We start from the raw sequence: 6785 nt of genomic DNA on the forward strand, positions 1-6785 counted from the left end.
GGAATGTTGCTAAAAGCGGCGTAAAACCATACTCACTCACTCACTCTAGCCAATATATATCCGATTGCGATGTAAAACTGGGTTCTTCCTGATACAAACACAGATGTTACAGTTTCTTAACAGAAACATTAATCATGAGGTGGTAGTGTTAGGGTTTCTTGCCAATATATGTCCGATTGCAATGTAAAACTGAGTTATTCCTGATACAGACACAGATGTTACAGTTTCTTAATAGGAAAATTAATCATCAGGTGCTAGGGTTGGTTACCCAATACATGCTGAAAAGTGCCAAGAAACTGCTTTCTTTAGTCACACAGACCATACTTATTAATTTCTGTCCTTAGGGTACTGCAATTGTGGTGAAGTGGAGTGAGAGAAACTTGGGTGCACAGGTGTCCCACTTGTCATGGTTGATGGAACTTTATGTGCAGTTGGTGCCAAGATATACTGGTCATGGATCCTTCGTTTCTGCACCACAATACCTTCTGTGGTTGCACTAAGTTGTGCCTTCCCCTCAAATCACACTGCCACAGGTTCATCTGTTCAGCTTTAAGTCACTTTTCTCCAAACCAGTGATCAGAAAGGATCCTCACATAACCAATGGACACAACTCTGCAGTGTTGCAGCGTTTTAGACCATGAGGCCTACTTTCCTCTCAAACAGTATAAAACCTCCACACAAGGTGACAGAAGCACAACTTGTATCACATGTATTCCAATACTTTATTCTATTACAGAAATCCAATGTTTTTTCAAAACTATATATATATCAGTCGTGAAAACAAAAACATCTGTATACCATATTTGTGAAACTTATACTTAAAGATGGTGTCAGTTATCTTCAACTTGCTGAATATGAACTTTGACATTTGGTCATGACAATATTAGTGCTGGAATCAAGAGGGCATGTCCAGTTCATGACATCTTGAATGCAGATATCTGAAACCACAAAAAAACCGAACTGTACAAGTAAAATGTACAATTTCTTTAAAACATAAGGATTATTATTTTATTAGGTAATCGTCTTATCTGTAAGGCTACAATGTTTGCCAACGAAAGGTGAATTATTTTTCTTATGATAGCCCATAGTTGGGTTAAAAATAGTGCCATGACATTGTAGCTCACCTGGACATAAAGTTAACACTTTATAATGACATCAAAGACAACCACCTAACAGAGAATATCATTGATACTCTGCATATATATATTTTTATATTTATTTATTTATTTTTCTAATACCGAGGAATAAAAAGACAAATCTAAATATCTGAACAAAACATGCTGTCATCATGAGGAGAAACACACATGACACAAGTTCACCTCCCTCAGTCTGGCAAATTAAGAGAAGTTTACATGGCCAAAAATGCAAAGTTTCAGCATCAGTGGTTGAGTAGTTTCCAGGGAGGTGTTCACAACAGATATCTCATGAATGTTCATATTTTCCAAAATGGTCGCTGTCAGCCATATTTGATTTCTGGTCAAGACAAATTGTACAAACTCTATACTACAAAAGGTGACCATCTCACCCACCAAGTTTCAGGACTCCTACCCTTTGAAAAAAGATGCTTGAATTTTACTTTCTTAAATCAAAGATGGCCAGGTGAGCAAACTCAATCTCCCTCAATCTTAAATTCCTTAATCTCCAAAGTCCCAAACGTCTACTCATCTAAGTATCATTAAAACAAAATGTATACATATCTCAAGCTTGTAGATTGACATCCACACGACATCTTAAAACTGGACATTAAAATACTGTTACTGTAAAATGAGCATTGTATCTCAAACCTCAAATGAAATATTTCAAATATTCAACATTCACACATTTCTCAGCTCACCATACACTTTACCAACAATTAGTGATCAGGTTTAACGATGATCACAAGATAATATGGTTACTCCTATGTCACAGGACCAGTAAAGATTTATCATCTGGCATTGTGCTCAGGGATGGTAGTAAAAAATTGCTACCCTTTCTATGATTTCAACCCGATAAGTACATGTGATGAAAGTTGAACGATCGAAAACATAAATACAGATATTTTAGGGCAAGTGTCTTAAGAATCACATAGTGTTTCAAATGAAAATGTGACTAAACTTAATCAAATAGATTGCAAACATATGTCCAAAGTCTGGATGTACACAATGAACACTTGTCATGACCATCTGTGCCGAATTATGCAGGTTAATCCTTACAACTTTCTTCTAGGGCGTTTCAACACCAGGATCGAAGAAAAAGTAGAAATGCAGAGTGTGAGATAGGATAAGTGTCAGTTTTCCACTTATAGTGGAAAATGTTACTTGCACTGGGTGCAACCTGGCAATAAAAGTTACCTGCACTAGCAATGTTTGACCTGCACTGGTGCTGTTTGGCTACAGCAAAATCCACCCCTGTATTTGAATGTGATTATGGATATTAATGTGTTGCTAAGGCAATAGTATAGACAAATACTACAATGACAGAATTTGCTGCTGATATTTCTCATTTATCAACAAGTCATTAAGCCTTTAAGATATTTAACATGACCCTAAGACAATGATAGTTCTCTTCCTGCCAATATTAACAGATTTCATATTCAACTGTTTATTCCTCTAAATTGTGTAACTTGTGTAGGTGAATAGACAAAATATCAGGAACCTGTTATCAGGAGGAGAACTGTTAAAAACGTTGGGCAGTGACCATCATAGGTAAGGAACTGAATTGGAACCCCTTTGATCACATGGGTCCAATGGTACCCTCTCTGATTGGGTGATAGCTGACTTCCTTCTTTCTTACATGCCAGTCACTAGATACAATAGATTGTGTTTGAAGATATTAATGAATTTCGAAACAATTGTCATACACACTGGTATACCATAATGACATCATAGATTGAAATAAATACCTTCTACAACAGGTTAATAGCATCTGACAGTTCTGGTATAACCCAATATGCAAACAAAAGAATCGACATGTTTTCACATTATAGACAACTTACTGTACAATAACTTACATGCTGATACATGACTAACTGTCTGAGTAGTGGAAGAAAACTAAATTTTAAATCTGCCATGGTGGTCATGCTCAAAATCAGATCATCAAGATCATCCATTTCTAGTGTATTATTCCTGGAACCACAAAAAATGACAGCTTCATAGCAATTATAGGTTATTAAAGAAATGTAAAAGTAAAGCATCACTAGATTTAAGGATTACATTAAGTTCAAGGTTCATACATGTGTAAATTATTGAAATACACAAAACAGAACCTTGTGTAACATTGTCACCAGATAGTGAATTACATGAGCAGTTTGTGCCAAAAACTGATGGGTCAACTAGCCCGAACAGGACTCTCAAAATCATTTTCATTAGATTTTAGTGTTGTCATATTGACCATTATTAATTGGGCTTACTACGTTGAACACAGTCTTACTTGACTTGTGCTTCAAACAAGAGGGTTTTTCGGTTATATCTTTACAGTAAGAATTAGTATATGCATTATAGTATACCCTAAAGTACCAGACAACAGGCTACGACTTGCTACTTGGATTCCGCAATGAAATAGGTTGATGTTTGCAAGACAGTTGAATATTTTGTTGTTGTTAAAAATATTTGGTTAAAATGACCCCCTAAAAGACATATTACTTCCGCTTTGGAGTCATGATGACCCCTAGTTTTACCAGGTTTGAGCAAACCCTGTAGTGACCAGGCTTCCAATCGATGTGCGAAGAGCATTAATATTTATAATATTAATAAAAAACATATACTTTATGCTTACATCCCCAGCACCGATTAACGTGATGGTGATTCGCTCGTATTCCCTTTTTCCATTACTATTAGATGGGAGACACTTATTTCAGATTATGATGAGTAGAATTGACACTTGTCAGGTAATATTATTAATACACCAGTATGAAACTTGCACAAATATAACTTTAGAAAGACAGAGATGAGTTCAACAAAAAATACCACAACAAGGTAGTGCACATTTAGGTCTGTTGTGAGGAACATACTGATTTTACAACTAAAGCTGACACTTTCTAGCACTTTTTACAAACATACATAACCTGATGATACAATATTAATTGTGTTATGACAAAGCATGTGCAAATAGTTGTGGGAATCTTGGTTTGTGTCTCATACAAACTGATGCAAACATTCTGTATTCATTACAATCAATAAAATATCACATTATAATACTAGAGTATAAGAATATTAAAAAAACTTGTATAGCTTTGTTTGTTTGTTGTTTAATGCCACACTCGGCAATATTCCAGCTTTGACAGCTGCCTGTAAACAGTCAAATCTGAACCAGACAATCCAGTGACTGACATCATGAGCATCAACCCACACAACTGAGATATGATGACATGCATCAACCAAGTCAGCTAGCCTGACCCCTCGATCATGTTACTCGCCTCTTTTGACAAGCATAGTTGCTGAAGACCTATTCTAATCTCGATCTTCAGGGGTAAATTTGTAACTAAACATGCTGAAGAGGTGCCCATGATCAATGCCAAGAACTACAGTAACAATAATAGTAGAAGGACATGGGAAGATGCATCCTGGGAGGATCTTTTTCAAATTTAAAAGAGTGGGTTTCAATGTATAGGACATAAAGCAGCATCTGCTAGTCCTTGGTTCTTACAGGACATTTGTATAGCCATTGTTTTTATTCGCTCTATTTGGGTACAACACAAATTGACTATAACACTGATAAATGAGCACATTGGGCTCCTAGTCCTAATTAAGTGGCCCTGGTACTGTACCTGTAGGCAAATCTTATTTAGGAATGTATGAGAAATAACATGACAATGGCAAGACCTAATGCAGGCCAGTAGACAAAGTGAATAAGAAAATCTATAATATATAACCCTGTCAAATAGATCACTATTTGGAAACCACACTATGTCCTACAATGTGTGAACAATGACATTATATTTGCGGATTAAATTATACTTACTAAAGCATGATGTTGCCGCAGTGTTCACTGCTGTTTATGATAAGGGATTCAAGTTCTGTTCATTGGTCATAGACAGATGTAGTGTCTGACACTGTCAACAAAAACATTCAAACATTACACCCTACACACAACTCTATCTGTTAAGGTTGAGTTAAATGGAAATATATTCATTAATAAAATGGTATTTATACTTCAGACATTCAGTTACCAGATGATTCCAGTTAGTTAGATACTGTAGTTATAATCTTATGACAACACAGTGTAGTCAGGTATAAAAGGATAAATTTGGTTTCTGTTGACAGAAGGGATGCAGGTGTTCAGAGAATATATTTTCAGTTGTTTGGGACTTCAGAGCTTGCCTCCGATGCATACTGCTGAAATGTAAACAAAATACGATATATAATGGTATATACGTAAGCACTAATTACTGGTAATTACTACTAGGCTAACAGAAACGAGACCCAGTCGTCTTTGGACGCCATTGATTGATCTCAAAAGATAGGCGCTTGACACCAGGCAAGTACAATCCAATATACAATAGTTACAAGGCCATGCTGTAACCGTAAAACACTCTGTTTTAGAATAAACGGCATTTATGATGCGACCTTGCTTGTGCACACCGACGCCGCTTGGAGGGACAGAAAACAATGCAAGGCTGCCAGAAGAAAACACGCACGACCTTACGTTACCATTTGTGGCAATGGCAGGAATTTTGAAGAGTATTTATCATAATGAAAAGACTCACGTTTGATGTGCTTACTTTAGAGAACAGACACAATAAACTAGTCTAAACAGACCCAGGATGAGTAGTAGAAATGACGTGACCTTACACATCATGGCGGCGGATGCATGCATATGATGAGGTCATGTGACCAGTTGGTGATGTAATGATCAGTGGTTATAATTTAATTCATAATAATGTAGATTCTATTTATAATTATTGACCAACAACAGTATATTTCAAGTGTTATTTCTACATCTAAGCAAAAGAGTGTTGACGGTCTTGCGAGCTGGTTACAGACTGAGGCTGCCCTGCGATAATCTTTTATTTTTTCTGTTGAGACAGAGCCCGACTTGCCTACCATCTACGTTGACTCGTTGACCAATGAAAATCAAAGACATGCTAGTAATTTGCTGTTCGCTAGACTAAATGTTAGTCTACAGAGACGTAGAACGTCTTTGTACCTGCTAGTAGCAGCTCACAGTTGCTAATAAATATGTGCTGGTAGTACATGTAAGTAACATTCACTGGATCGGGTGACCAGACAATCAAGTGATGGATGACCCAGCAATCCAGAGACATGATAGTGCGTTTACTGATTTTAATGAAACTAATAAAACTAATCAATGAACATATAAGGCAGATTTCTCCTTAAAAGTTTAATGAAGTTGACCCAGGTTTCTGCTAGACTTTGATGCTGGAAAGTGGACAATGTCCTCTCAGGAAGATTGGGTATGTCAGTGGGCTTGCGTGAAAAATATTCTTAAAAATTAAAAAACACACGAGTTGATGCCTGCAACACTGCTATCTCAAGCTGCCTATAAACAGCTGAGTCTGGGCCAGGCACACTGGCAGTTCATCTAGCGTGTTCGTCTCCAATGCAGACCCTAAAACAAATATATCCAATACAGCCCATGCAAGTCTATAAGATTTGGCAAGTCTAGATTACTGTATCTCAAAATGATATGTCTTTCCTCTTCAAACCTCACTTTAAAGTCGAATGAAATTCAATGCACATCAGGCACACAATTACACTTCACAGGTTTGAATTCTGTGTGAATTTCCCTGTTTTGTGATAACATCCACTGTCATCCTAAGCAAAGTATAATAACTGAAAATGACCTCT

At 36.7% G+C, this 6785-nt stretch overlaps 1 long non-coding RNA gene across 2 annotated transcripts; it reads right to left on the minus strand.

The window, feature by feature from the left end:
* Positions 1-744: 744 nt before the first annotated feature.
* On the minus strand, positions 745-5789 carry LOC125377799. 2 transcript variants are annotated; one of them, XR_007219820.1, is made up of 3 exons: positions 5699-5789; positions 4939-5312; positions 745-938 (listed from the first exon to the last, which is right to left on the minus strand). It is a non-coding gene; the product is annotated as an uncharacterized LOC125377799 (long non-coding RNA). The 2 variants fall into 2 exon arrangements; XR_007219821.1 differs by having other exon boundaries at positions 4939-5309; positions 5699-5783.
* Between the last annotated feature and the right edge of the window lie 996 nt (positions 5790-6785).

Source organism: Haliotis rufescens, unplaced genomic scaffold, assembly GCF_023055435.1.
Source record: "Haliotis rufescens isolate VD_foot unplaced genomic scaffold, xgHalRufe1.0.p SCAF_10, whole genome shotgun sequence".
NCBI classification, from domain to species: domain Eukaryota; kingdom Metazoa; phylum Mollusca; class Gastropoda; order Lepetellida; family Haliotidae; genus Haliotis; species Haliotis rufescens.